Genomic DNA, 14,914 nt, shown 5'->3' with positions numbered 1-14,914 from the left:
AATGAATCTATCTATCTAATCTATGGAGTTTGGGTTTGTATAGGAAGGGGGCGTGTCAAATAAAAATGAATATCAAATATCTAAATACTGAATCAAGCAACTTAAAAACTGTCTGGGGTGCTCACAAAAGCCAGAGTAGACGTTAAAATTACCCCAAACGTCTTTGAAAGTGAAATATCCCTTTAAGTGGTTAAGTGTGTGTGTTGAAAAGGTCAAGATCACAATGGAGGTCAAAGGTCAATGTTTAGGATGGACAGACAGATTTTCATGAAACATGGTGGGAGTGATCAGTAGGCTGCCATGAACAACACATGAAACATGGTGGGAATGATCAGTAGGCTGCCATGAACAACACACATGACTGTTTACCCCATTAACCTTTAGGCTAAAACATGTCAAAGGTCAAGGTCCAGGTAAAAAAAAAAGGGGAGGGGTAAAAAAAAAAAGGGGAGGGGTATCAGGGGTGCTCGAGATACGCCCTCCCGATGTCACATGAAAAGAAGAAGCAGCAAAATGGAGCCAAGCAGTTTCCTCTTGGTCTGCTGTATGGAGGGTGACTAGTCCTTCTTTCAGTCTTTGGAGAGGACAAACGTCAAACAGTGGGCTATAGGGCTACTGCCCCATTTGTGAAGGCTGGCCAAGCAGGGGCCATGTCCAGTCCTGAATCTATTGAGCGTAGACCACTTTCGCCTTAGGGACCTGTTGGTTGGTCTGACACCAGGTGTTTGTTTGGGACCTCCTTGGACTCCCATTCCTTTTCCCAAGCTGATTGGATGGTGAAGTCAGCTGGTGGGGTGTTCTTCCAAATTGGTCTTCTAGATGGATGTCGAGCAGTGCACTTTCTTTTTTTTTCTCTCTCTCTCTCTCTCTCTCTCTCTCTCTCTCTCTCTCTCTCTCTCTCTCTCTCTCTGTGTTCCATGTCTCTATCAACTTTGTGACGTTCATGAACGATTTGTTTAGTTCAGTGTGAACAGGAACGAATTTGGTCACTTCCTCAAACATTATTGTTCCTTGTTGTTAATTTTCCTCCGTGTGGAAAGCCTGGTGAAGTGAGGTTCAGTCAGTCAGTGGCAAAATGCAGCATTTTATCTGGCTGAAGAGAGACGTTCCTCTTTTGTCATTGGACTTAAACATGGACATTGGAGGGTGGAACCGGTAAGCGATGAACGTTGAACGAGGAACGAAGAACGAGGGACGAGGGACGAGGAACAAATCATTTGAACTCATCTTTGTATTGAAAGTGAACAAAATGATTCGAACACTGAAATGAAAGGTAATTCACACCAACTACAACTGTTTCTATCAAATAAAGTTTAATTTTTAAATTTTTTAGAGGAAGGTTAAATTAACACTGAGGATTTTGCTGTGTACGTTTCCTGGATCCCTGTGTGTCTGTGGGCTAAAGGTTACAGGTCTATAGAGAGGAAGTCTTACATGCAACCAGAGCCCGTGTGGGCCCGCCCTGCCAAACCCTGGGCTGTGTTATTCCGAAACATGCAGGCCTCTCCCCACATGGAGAGGTGCTGGTAAATATTTGGGTATTAGCCCTGCCATTGTTTTTCCTGCGTGGGCTTACAACCCTCGCGTCACACGGCGAATGCCTCGCAGATGATATAATGCCCGGCGCAATATGATCGCGGTCCTCTGCGACTTGAACCCTGAGTTGGAGGAGTGCAACTTTCAAAGACTCTTCGAAACTATTCAAAACACCAGTGGGCCCCGTTAACAGGCTGTACGGGATAATGAATTCCATGGCGGTCCCCGGGCCCCAATGTGTGGGAGACTCAGAGCTTAGCTAAATAAACCTCCGTCTGGGCTGAGTGGCCCCAACCGGTGTGCCCGGGCCCTGCAGGGACCAGAGGCAGCCTCGTCTTTCACAGGTCACTGAACGGCCCTCCGCTACTGACAGAACCCTCGGCGATGGCAGGGGCAACATCCCACACCTCTCCCTCTCTCTCCCCCCCGCTCTCTCTCTCTCTGCCATGTAGGATGGGATACAATAGAGTACTGAAGTCCTGACGTCACTCGTTCATTCCCTGGGTCACGGAAGTAATTTCTCTATGGAGAATAACATTGGGTCATCTTAGAATCGTCTCATAAGAATTGTGTTCCAAAAATAAACAAATTGTCCCTGCGCTATTTCTCGCCATCGTTTTCTCGCCATCAGTTGATGCTTCATATCCATATGAGTCAACCTGCTGTGCTCATTTGTTTATTTTTTGAACACAGTTCTTATATGACGCAATATTAAACACGTCTATGGGAATTCAGAATGGGGGGGGGGGAAACTGTGACCCAGGTAGGATGCGTAAATTACGTCAGACGTCGGTGCTCTATTGGCGAGAGTATTGCTAATGGCTCAGCTAGAAATAATAAACTGCATCTACCCCTCCCATATAGATGCAGTTGGTGGGAGAGGAGCTGGTTTGGAGCTGATATGAGAGATCACTAGTCTTCCCCTGTGGTGGGAGTGGCAGGCTGTGATCCCCCCCCCCACACCCCCCACACCCCCCTCCCTCTCCCCAAATCCCATTCTCTTCATTAACCATTCAACATTTGCACCTAATGTGCAGATCACCATCGCCGCGCGGCGTGAGTTCAGGCAGTTCAAAGAACGAGCGTTGCTTGGAAGTGTGCGAAGTCACCCCGGGAGGCGCCGCGGCCTCGGACACCTGCCGAGTGGTTGGGTGCTGAGAGCTGGGGCGTGTGTGTTTGGATCAGGGACTGAAATTTTCCCTCTGAAGATGTGGAAAAAAAGGTTTACGGCACCAACGCTCCCACGAGAGCGTCTCCCGCTCTTTGAAGCTCCTGTCTTGGTGGCTGCTCTTATCTCAGGAAAGGATTATTTTATCTCCTCCCTTTCATTTCTCTCTCTCTCTCTCCCTCCCTGCCTCTTTCTTTCTTTCTTTCTTTCTTTCTCCATCAACTCTGGTTTTGCTCTTGCGTAGCTCTCTTCACATATCTTCTCTTCTTTTTCTTTCCCCCAAATTCTGCCCTTCCCTTTCCCCTCAACTCCATTCCAACCCGCCCCCCTTCACAGCACACAGCCCCCTTTCACCCTAAACCCCCTTCTCTTTTCTCTCTCTTTCCTCTGTTGCACCCCGCTCTCTCTTTTCTCCTGCCCCCCCTCCTATCTCCTCTATTCTCCCCCTTCCAGCACATGACAGACTGTGTAATTAATGAGCATCATAAACCTCTCTTTCTATTAGCTACCCATTAGTAAACCTGGCAAGCCTGTCATTTTGGACAAAAACACCCAGCTCCCTTCATTTGATCCCCACATCAAAGGGGGAACCCCACTGTTTTCGGCTGAATACACTAATTGTGTCCTCGTTCTGGATGGGGCTACACTCCCCCTCCGCTTAAAAAACCAAGGCAGTGCTGGCTGCAGATAGCAAAGAGAAGTACAGAAGCAGAAAATATTGATTATACAGGGGTGATTTTTTTGAAAATTAACATGGTCATTCAGCGGCCATGCCTGAATTCCGTGTAATGGCTAAATTCATACTCCGTTGTACGAAGGTGTCACGGTATCGGAAACAGCCGATGTGCGAGCTCACAACACGCTGACCCCCACCCTATACTATAGGGTGGGATGGCTCAGGGTAGAGGACAGAGTACAGCAACTTGCAATAGGCCTGGTTTTCAAGATGCTCAGGGGACCAGTGCCCATGTACCTGTCTAACTACTTCAAAAGAGTGGGTAACGCCCACGGGTGCAACACCAAAGGGAGCTCCACTGTAGTGGTGGGGAAAAAAAACGATAATTTCAGTGAACGAACAATTTCATTCACGTTCACGGCAATGATCCGTTCAAATGATTCGTTCACGTTCTCGTTCAGTAGCGCTTCCGGTCCTGGTGGAGGTGGAGGGCATGGGCTACTATATGCATGCAACTGTGTGCATCTGATCCCACTGACATGACTCCACAGTCTGCACAGAAACACAGCACTGTCATTCACGATTTAATTGCACCATATTCTTTGTAATATAATAATGTGTAGAAGTACTAAATAACTACAATATATAATGCAAAGTTATTTTTATTAGTCGATAATTATTTCCACAAATGCAATATTTTTTGAACGGAATCGTGAACGTAACAGTTTCAAGAAGTGAACGGGTTCGTTCACGTTCACGGCAAAGAACTAGTTCTTATGAACGAATCGATCATAACCGACCCATCACTACTCCACTGATCTCATTCCCCCCAGATTCGGCACAAACATGGGGATGGATTCATTCTACTGTTATGCTACCAACATGTGGAAAGCCCTATACCACCAGCCATCAAAAAGTGTGAGAAAGGGGGGGCTCCTTAAAAATCGCAATAAAAGAGCACCTGTCTGCAATTTGCAACTGGACCTAGAAACTGGACCTAGAAAAGTCTTCTAGCTTTCCAAAAGAAATTACCCCCCAATGTTTTTCTGTAAATATACTTTTGCTGCTCCTAGTATTGATGATTTAGTATTGTATGTCTTTATATGTCTTGATGAATTGAATACACAGGACCACGTATAACTGTACCTCCGTACTTTTTGCAGACTGTTAATAAATTATTCAATCAATCAAAAGACGCCAATTGTGAATTCGTACACCGGCTGTTTACTGTGCGCAACGCCGTTGTGCGGTTAAATATGAATCAGGCTTAAGTGAGTTTATTTACCATACATGATGTACTTCTACTGTCGACATATTTAGCAGAAGAAAAAAACACAGTGATGGGCTTAAGGCCGTATTAAGAGTGTTTTATATGCCGCCTGCATCAGATAAAAAGGAATTTTTAAGTGGTACACCAGGGTTCCCCCCTCTTTTACACTACAAGCCAATAACATAATGTACTAGATCAGCAGTCTCATTAAGACAAGTCTTTGAAAGAAAGTCCCATCTGGAAGATTCTTTATTTCTTTTAAGTTTGCATATCCCTTCTGTCAGGCAGAAACCTCTTATCTCCATGTTTCAACTTTTTGGTATTTCTTCTTGTAAATTGATGCCCTACTTGATCATACCAAAGCGTCACACAAAGGTAACAAAGGCTTGTAGATCTGCTACTTTTGCTGTTTTTGAATGTGAATCCTTAAACGTAACAGTTTTGTACATGAGGTTTCCACCCGACAGAGACAATATACTGTAACATCTTGCAGCGCTTTCATTTTTACATTTTGCCCACTTTTAGAATGTTTTTCGCCCAAAAAGAAGTTGCAAAAATGATGTGCAAATGGTTCAGCTACATTTTCCCTCATAATAAGTTATATTTCATTTCTATGCTTTCATTGCTTTGCATATTAATTTGTATTAATTCGAATCACATGTCCTACAATACAATCCGTGGTGATTGATCGATTGATTGATTGATTGAATACTTTATTAACAGTTTGCAAACAGTACAGATGTACAGTTATACAATAATGCTAAAGGGATAACGCAAAAAGCGTTGAGGGCTTGTTTCCATTGTGGTCCTATGTATTCACTTCAGCAAGACATACAGTATAAAGACATACAATACTATACAAGAAATCATCAATATAGGAGCAGTAAAAGTATATTTACAGAAAAACAGTGGGGGGTAAGTTATTTTTGGAAAGCTAGAAGACTCGACTAGGTCCAGTTGCAAATTGCAGACAGGTGCTCTTTTATGGCGGTTTTGAAGGAGGGTAGGGAGTCACACTTTTTGATGGCCGATGGTAGGGCATTCCACATTTTGGTGGCAAAATAGTAGAATGAATTCATCCCCATGTTTGTGCCAAATCTGGGGGGAATGAGATTTGTTAGGAAGCAAAATTTAAAATAAAACCGTACCTAAATATGCCACTAGCCATGCAGAAGGATTTCAAATGTGGCTTGTTGCTAAAGACACATCTTATACGGTAGGTACAACAGTGCTATTGACCATGAGGGAAATGAAAAGGACATCTTTTGGATTGTTACCTTTGATTTTTGTAAGTTGTCTCTACGTTCAAGTCCAGTTAACCCTCTAGAACCTGAACTATGAAGGAAAGGTCAGAACATTCCAACATTTTGAAAAGGGACACTTTATTGGGTCTTAAAACTTTTTTTTAAACATTCCTTTGTATCATTTATTTGTTGTATCATATTTGATACAAGGGGTATTACAAGGGGTATTTCAAGTCGGTTTTAAAATTACAAAAAAAAAATTAACATTTCTTTTAGACCTGTAGTATCAAATATGATACAAATCGTAAAGGACTATAGACCTGTAGTATCAAATATGATACAAACACTTTTGACATCATAAAAAACAAACTCAAATGCTAAATTTTGAGTTGCAGTGCATTCAAGTTATCCAACCCTTATTTCAAAATATTGGTAAAGATATACTAGGAAAATTTACCAGAACTGCTTAAAAAATAATTGTTTGTTAGTATTGCATCAACCTCTCCTGTTTAGTTGATGGCAGCCATTTTGGGTCAGACCACCTGAGGCTCTGTAACTACCTGCAGTGCAAATGGTATGGTCCAGGGGGAAGTGGGGATGTGTCAGATATGATACAACAGGTTCTTGGTCCAAGTATTGATTACACTGATTTATTAAGAAATCAGTGTAATGTGTGTATCATATATGATACGTTTGTTAACTAACATCAGTGGTTCTCAAAGAACCAACCCATGAGTTCGTGATGGGGTTCCAGGGGGTCCCCAGCCTAATTAGTTAGTATAGCATCAACATCAGATCACTTTGAACCTATAACAGCTATTTGGAAATAGCAGATATATATATATTTTTGTAAATCTTGAAAAAGTGTGAACATTTTTGAATATTTTTAACATTTTAACAACACAAATCTACTTGTACAATTATGGAGCTCCATGGCACAAAATATTTTCCATTGGCCAAATACATATTCATTTGGGGGTCTTTTTATATGAAAATGTTTGATAACCACTGCACTATACAGTTCACATCTATAGGGGAGTGGGTGCACCGCACACACGCCAGGCCGTGGTGTCCTCCGCAACGGGGCAGACCCCCTCGCCTGACACATCGCACGCTGGGACGCCACAATAGGCCGAGTCACCGGCCGGCCCCAGGAATCAACACTGTACTTCAATCGCAATTGTCTTTCTGCCCTTTTGCAACATCCAGAGCCCTTTGTTCCACCAGATAAAGGCAACAGTCACATGTTTGTGCTCAAAGCAGCGCCCAGCAGCTGCTACCCCCCAACACCCCCTTTCTATACGTTTCACATCCAACCCCCCATATCCTCTGCGCCAACCACAGTCCCTCAGGAGGCTGCTCCCAGGGCCTGGCATCAGGCAACCAACCCAACACTGGGTTAGGGACATAAGGACATAAACGCACGCAGGACAAAAAACATTATAGCAGTAGTTCTCAAAAAAAATGTTGTGCCAAGGACCCCCCCAAATTGATTATCTGGCCATGGACCCCCACCTGAAAAGTGTTTTGTGCCAGGGACCCTCAAGAGAAGATGTGTATTTATTTATTTTGTAATCAAAAATTATTCAAAGATTTTCAAACACTTTCAAGTTTTTTCAAAAATGTTCAAAAATAGCAGATGCACAAGCTGGGGACCCCCTGGAACAGCCCCCCGCCTGAATGTAACTTTCCTGGGAGAATGCAGGGGTTTTATGGTGGTATGATGAGCCATGCCTGGCGAGGTGAGCGCTCCCCCCCAGGTCAATAATAATACTGTACATGAACCAGGCAGGTGTCTAAAGATCTCTGTCCAGTTTACGCCCAAACCTCACTGCTATCAGAAATTATCCCTTTCAGCAACAATATTTGGTGTAGTGGGAAACAAGGAGGGGGGGGCAACACATTGTAGATCTGTTAATTTCCTGCAAAAGTTTTCCCCGGAATACGGATGCTATGGGGTTTAAGTGGTCAAATAAGAGTCAGCTGATTATTACAGAATATTGCTTATCACATTTCTTAGACTTACTATATTGTCCCTGTCGGGTGGAAACCTCATATGTCCAGAACTGTTACTTTTCAGGATTCAAATTCAAAAATAGTAAAAGTAGCAGATCTACAAGGTCAAAACACATCGCTTCCCGTCGCATTTCAAGCTTGTGGATCTGCTACTTTTGATGCTTTCGTGTGACGCTGTGGTATGATCAAGTAGGGTATTAATTTACCAAGAAGTTTGAATATGGAGATAAGAGGTTTCTGCCCGACAGCAACGATATTTGATGATGTTTGGATAGAATAAAATAATCCACATCAGGAGGATGGATGGGGTTAACACATTCTCACTCCCAAAGATGGCAAACGGGTGTCAAACACATGTACATGTATTGACTATGGGGGATATGAGTTACGATTCTATCTCTATCGGGACATAATTAAGTCGAACGACGCTGAGTCGGCTTAAACGGACTTCACAACGCTCGACACGGCGACTTGCTCGCCTAGCGGCTCGCACGGCAGTGCATCTCTTGGCTCAAGTCCGCTTTAGACGGCGCGCCTCCGTCGTTTTAACAGTTTGTTTGCGGACCCGTTTGAGAACGGCTCCACTGCATCCCTGGAGTGCGGAAGTGCCCGGGATGGCACCAGATGTTGACCAAACGTTGACGTTTGGTCACTTTTGTCCAAAGAAGTCACTATAGGCCTTTTGGGGAGTGTTGATGGGGGGGGGGAATTTGAGGTCTTCCATGTCTGCACAGTGGAATTCAGCCTTCACCCCCCCACCCTTACCCCTCCTACCCCTCCTCCACCTACTCTCTCCCAGGCATCAAAGGCAGAAGCTGGGAAAGAGAGGCCCGCAAAGCCATCTCTCCGTTGGCCTCTTCAAAGGACAGGAAGTGTGTCACGGGGACACATGCCTCCTTTTTTTTCCCAGCGAAAAACTCAGGCGAACGGCTATAATAACAAGCTCATCATCTGCGTGTCTGTGGCAGACGAAGTTCAAAGGCACGAGGAGCCCCGATTCCTCTCAGTTGCAACATGTGATGATAGACTCTCCGGATGCGGAAACCGCTGTTTAGCACAGAAACGCTGCTGCTGCCTCAGAGGGGCCGGGCCCTGCGTCAGGACATGCATCTGTACCGTGCAGCTTCATCATGACCATACAGAGGTGAAAATCCCCCCCGTACAAAAATGAGGCCAGATTTTTTTTATGTTGCTTGGATTCCCTGGGAATCACCCCACACACCCACACACACACTTGTTTATACATTACCACGTTTTGGTGTGTTTTGGTAATGGATACGCCAGCTAGGTGCAGTACATTAGCACATTGGTTCTCAAAATGGGGTCCTTGGGGTCCAGGGGTCCATGGGGGTCCTTCATCAACATACTCCTCAGATACGACACAGATACGACCCCCCTCCCCATTATGGAAGTATTTCTCGATTCTCAATGCCCCTCGCAATGGCCCCAAAGCTGGAAACATCAAAGTCTGCCCTGAAGTATTGTGTTGTTTGTCTATAGGGTACTCGTTTGTTGTTGTTTCTTCTTTGTTTCAGTGTAAAGCGTCCCTGGGTCTCTTGAAAGGTGCTACATAAATATAAGTTATTATTATTATTATTAGTAGTAGTATGAATTTTAACATTGTCAGAGTTAAATCCATACTGTGCCACTATATGCAAAAGCTGTTATCTTCCAGGGACAATTAATTTTAGTTAACAAGAAGCATCTGTGTCACTTTAGATTTTGACCATATTTTATACTTTGGCCATTCAAAAATTGCAGATACAAGCTCACAGCACGTCACTTCATGCTGCGCTATGAACTTGTAGATCTGCTATTCCATTTTTTAAATGTATTTTTTACTCAAATCTTTGCTTCTGGGGGTCCCTGGAAAAAAAATATTTTGAGATGGGGTGGTCGGCGGTCAAATACATATAATTTTGGGGGGCCTGGACATGTAATCGTTTGAGAACCATTGACAAAGAAACTTATGTTTTTCAGAAAACTGTTAGGCTGTAGAAGACATTTGTAGAATCGGCCTCCCGTCTTAATGGGTTAACAGGTCATGGTCTTGGTTTTGAGGCCTCATGCCCTCGAACCCAGAGCAGGTGGTGTATGGTACGGTACGTGCCTGGCATGCAGGTGGGGCAGACCAGGCCTGTACATTTAAAACACAGACTTGACTAGAGCAGGCCTAAGATCATTTACAGGGCGCCATTACAGTGGGGCCATATGGGAGCCATCTAATTATGGACTATAGCCGTTAAGTTTTAACATGACATTTTATAAACCCATACAAAGAGGTGACTGGTGCTTCAGTTATGCAGAAAACACTGCTGAAAGGGTACCCAGTCCTCGGAATCACAATCACTTCAGTTGAAACCGTGCAAACTACTGCTTTGTAGTTGATCATCTGTGCATGTAAGAATAGATATGTTCCAGTGAATATCGTAGTTACATGTTGGTTTTGTTGACGATATGCATTGTATTGTATGTATTGATGATAAATTGAGTACATAGGACCACAATGGAAACAAGCCCCCCGGGCTTTTTGTGCTATCCTTTTAGCTGTACTGTTTGCAACATGTTAATAAAGTATTGAATCAATCAATCAATCAAAATTGTTGGGGTGAAGTAGTGTTTGTCTCATTGGTCAGGTTTATAAAGATCACTACTGTCTCTCTTCCACGCAGAACCAGGCACCTATGCGCCTTTAAGTTAAAGCCCATGTCTGATTAACACAAACAAACGAAACGTGTCAACATACCTCACATACCTGTGACGCACAGCATGCATGCATATATACACTACTAGACGGAGACGGAGAGATACACAGATGCATGTGTATGCCCAAGAAAGAGAGAGACGCCATATCCTGCACAGCTATGACGAATGTACATGAGTGTGTGTTCACCAGAGAGGGAGTTTGACAGCACTACTGCGTCAGATATTGTAACAGTATTATCATTCAGATGTTTCTCCACTCCGTCTCTAGTTGGTATTGGTATAGCCTCAGGGTACATGGAGAAGGAGGGAGGTAGAGTACCTCTGAAACACAATGGTACGGTAGAGTTAGACTTTAGAAGGGAACAAGCTGCCATCCTGAACCTTTTCATTTGTAACACAGTACAGGATAAGGTGTAACAATCCTCTGACAAAGCAATTGGGTGAACATTCCTACATATGAATCATGCACAACTTGATCAACTGTGATGGTCCCTGAATAAGGGGATGTCCATACACAGTGTTTAACTCATGTTATTCCTAGTATTAGTTGTCAAGTAATATTTGGCAACGTTATAAGAACATGAGCAAGTACAGTATAGCCTATGTAATATCATAAAGTGAAACTATGTCAGGAGCTGAAGAAATGATAGTGAGGAGAACCCCACTTCAGTCAGGACAAACTCATTTGTATTGATTATAAAATGAGCAATATATTTATTTTGGTTTGGTGATGAATGAATTGGTGTAATTGTTTGAATTAACAGGTGTGGAGCAGAGGCTGACCAATGGTCGGCCGCCAGCAACTGCATTGCATTCCCTGACAGAACATGCTGTAACTCTGCACATGTACCATGCGCAACGCCCATCTTGTAGATAATGTGAACCCGTGTTCACCATGGTTTTCTTTAGATATGATACATTTTCTGGCTCTCGACATTCAGTACAGTTATAGAATAAAGCTCATTTGAATGCAGCTGATCAAACAAAAAATGTTTAAAAGCTCACACAATCTGTCTTCTATTCACTGTTATTGATTTTTTTAAGATTTATTTTCTGGCTTTTGTATACCTTTATTGACAGGATAGTAGACTTACAGGAAATGGGTATTGAGATGGGGAGTGACAAGCAGCAACGGCCGTTGAAATCGGGACTCAAACACACGACACACTGTCAGGCTGCAATGAGCCTCGGTGCCTGGACCTCTACGCCAGCGGTCCAGGCCCTATGACATTTGCCTATGCCGCAACGCAGCCGTGCCAATAACCACGATATAGCGCTCCCTCTCGTGTCTTATTGCCAGTACATAGTCCATAGGATGGATACAAGCACAGATATAATAGTTTATTATATTGTGGTTTATTATAATGTCTCTGTCGGGTGGAAACTAGGGTTGGGACGATATGGGTATCTCACGATACGATATCTGTGGCGATATTAGGCTCTCGATAACAATAATATCACGATATTCGATATATTGCGATATCACGATATATTGCATAATATTTCACCAACGATATATCACGATAGTCCTTGTATTCAATTCATAAACACATAAAATAGCACCAAACAGTTCAAAATAATCATTAAACAAATACAGAGTCGGACAAAATATAGTTTTTTTCCGGCAGTATATCGATTATTTATCGCGGGAGAAAGTATCGCGATATATCGCGTTATCGATATATCGTCCCACCCCTAGTGGAAACCTCATATGTCAGGAAAAACAGCAACAGATCTACAAGCTCAAAGTGCGTTGCTTTGCGCCACGTTTCCAGCTTGCATACTTGATACTTTTGTGTGACACTGTAGTATGATCAAATAGGGTTAATTTACGGGGAAAAAAACATGAGATAAGAGGTTTCTGCCCAACAGCAATAATTTAAAAAAATAAGCTAAGGTACAAAATATTAAAGCAAAACTCAAGGGAAAAACAAAAGCAAAACTGTTTTTTTTTTGAATAAGCTACAGACAGAACCATGAGGACGGGCTAGAAACTCATACTATGAATCATCACTGGACAGAAGATGGAATGCGATTGGCTGATTACAAGGAAAGCTAATGAGGGACAGGTGAGAGGAATGTGGGGTGGTCATGTCTCATTGGCTGAGGGGGAAATAGTGAGGTGAGTAGGACTGATTAAGAGCTGCGGACAGCAGTGTTGCCAGATTTTGCAAGAGAAAACAAGCCCAGAAGAAGCTACTATAGTCGCATGATCACACACGGGGGTGCTCATGGCAAAAATGTGTTAATATAGCATCAACATCGGTTTTACCACTTGAACCCATCTGCTATTTTCAAAAAATCTAAACAAAAAAAATACAAAACAAATATAAATATATACAGTATATATATATAATATATATTTTAGCTACATAAATCTTGTATGTGGGTCCCTGGCACAAAATATTTTCAGATGGGGGTCCGCGACCAAATACATTTGGGGGCCTTGAAATGAAAATGTTTGAAATGGTTTTGGGGCACGGTGGCGCAGTCGGTAGCGCTGTCGCCTCACAGCTAGAAGGTCCTGGGTTCGACTCCCGCTGGGGACGCTGTGGGCGCTGTGGGCGTGTTCTCTCCTCCGTGTCATCAGTGCCCATACCCTAGGTGGGGTTGGCGAAAAGGCCTTTCTGTGTGGAGTTTGCATGTTCTCCCCGTGTCCCCTATAGGGTAGGTAGGTACCCTCACAAAAAAAAGCAGTAATCCTGGTCTCTATACTGCCTCCCCCTGGTCAGCCGGGGCGCCTGATGGAGGGGAAAGGAACTGGTTGGAATAACATGTTCTTTCAGGTGATAAGAAGCGGCCTGCTCACTCCTCATGCATTGAAGGAAGCATGAGCTCAATTCGGGGCTCCCCCCAGGCTGGCAGAGGGAGAGTAGCGCACAGGATTACAGCTTATGCAATTAGCAATGGGTGAAAAAATGGGTTACAAAAATCGTGGGATACTTTTTTTAGAGAACCACTGGTTTAAATAACATTAGGAAGCAAGCCCAAATAAGCAACTACACGCAACTACTAATATTTACAAGCGACTTTACATAAATAATAAGCAGACTTGGCAACACTGGAGAACAGGTGTGAGCAGTTAATACACTGGAGATGAGGGTATGGTCATGACTCATGACAGACATGTAATAATATAGTAATCAACATGACATATTGATATAGGCTGTAAGAGGTGGACAGCTTCACAGTGTGTATTAATCAACACCTTCTTTGATCATATTCCAGAGTATGTCACACAAGAGGAAAAGTGCACCAAGCCCAATAAAGAGGAGTCTGTTTTCCTTCTTAAAAAACACAACCTATGAGCAAAATACTTTAAAACTTTTAATTAAGCTTATTTATCATCATTTCAACTTGATCATCAGACAGATATACAGACTTTATTCATGATTAATTCAAATGTAAAGCAGTTGTTAAAGCAAGTATGTACGCCCTATCTTTCCTACAGTGTGGCCCTCCATAGCTGAATGTTAGAGAGTGTGCCTAGGAAGCTAAAGTTCCCAGGTTCAAATACAGGCCTCAGAAATGTGTCAAAGTGTCCCATGAGCAAGACACTTAAAGGTTCTATGATATTCATTTTCACTTTTTTTATTTTTTATGTTTTTTGGGGGTTTTATGACCTCAATTAGACCCAAAATGTTTTAACTTTGAACATTCAGTGGATTTTCTGTGGTCTGAGGTTTTCTGAATAATTAGGCTAAAAAGTAATCTGTGATTGGCCCCTTGACTTTGATGTCACAGTCGATTAATCCCGCCCCCTCTCCTCTCCGCCCCTCCTCTCCTTTGGGGGGGGGGGGGGTGATTGACAGTCAAAATCCCTCAACAGTGACACGCGCAGGCAAAGATTTATTTTTTCATTGCAGTTGAAAAGGCATTAGAAATCAGAAAGAAAAGATCCTGCCATGGATCACTGGAGTGGATTTTTCAGTGAAAACTTTTAATACACTTTTGAAGGACCATGATAAATACTTTTAATGTTAATGTGTAAAACTGAATGTCATGAAACCCCTTACTGCTCCCCGAGTGCTACAATAATGGCTCCTCGCTGCTCCTAATAGTGATAGGATGGGTAGAATACAAAAGAGCAATTTCACATATGTGCAACTAACTATACAGTGACAAGAAACACCCCAAGGAAAGGGAACCAAATTATGATATTATTATGGTATGTAGGGGCCTTTAATCTGGAGAAAGCTGCTCAATGTTCAGCACAATACACATCCAACGTCCAAATTGAACCAAACATCTGGTTAACCTACGCACCAGAACAATTCACCATAGGACAGAGTAGGACA

The sequence above is a fragment of the Gymnoscopelus braueri genome (assembly GCF_963280865.1).
Source record: "Gymnoscopelus braueri genome assembly, chromosome: 1".
Classification (NCBI taxonomy): domain Eukaryota; kingdom Metazoa; phylum Chordata; class Actinopteri; order Myctophiformes; family Myctophidae; genus Gymnoscopelus; species Gymnoscopelus braueri.
This window is presented reverse-complemented; position numbering follows the sequence as displayed.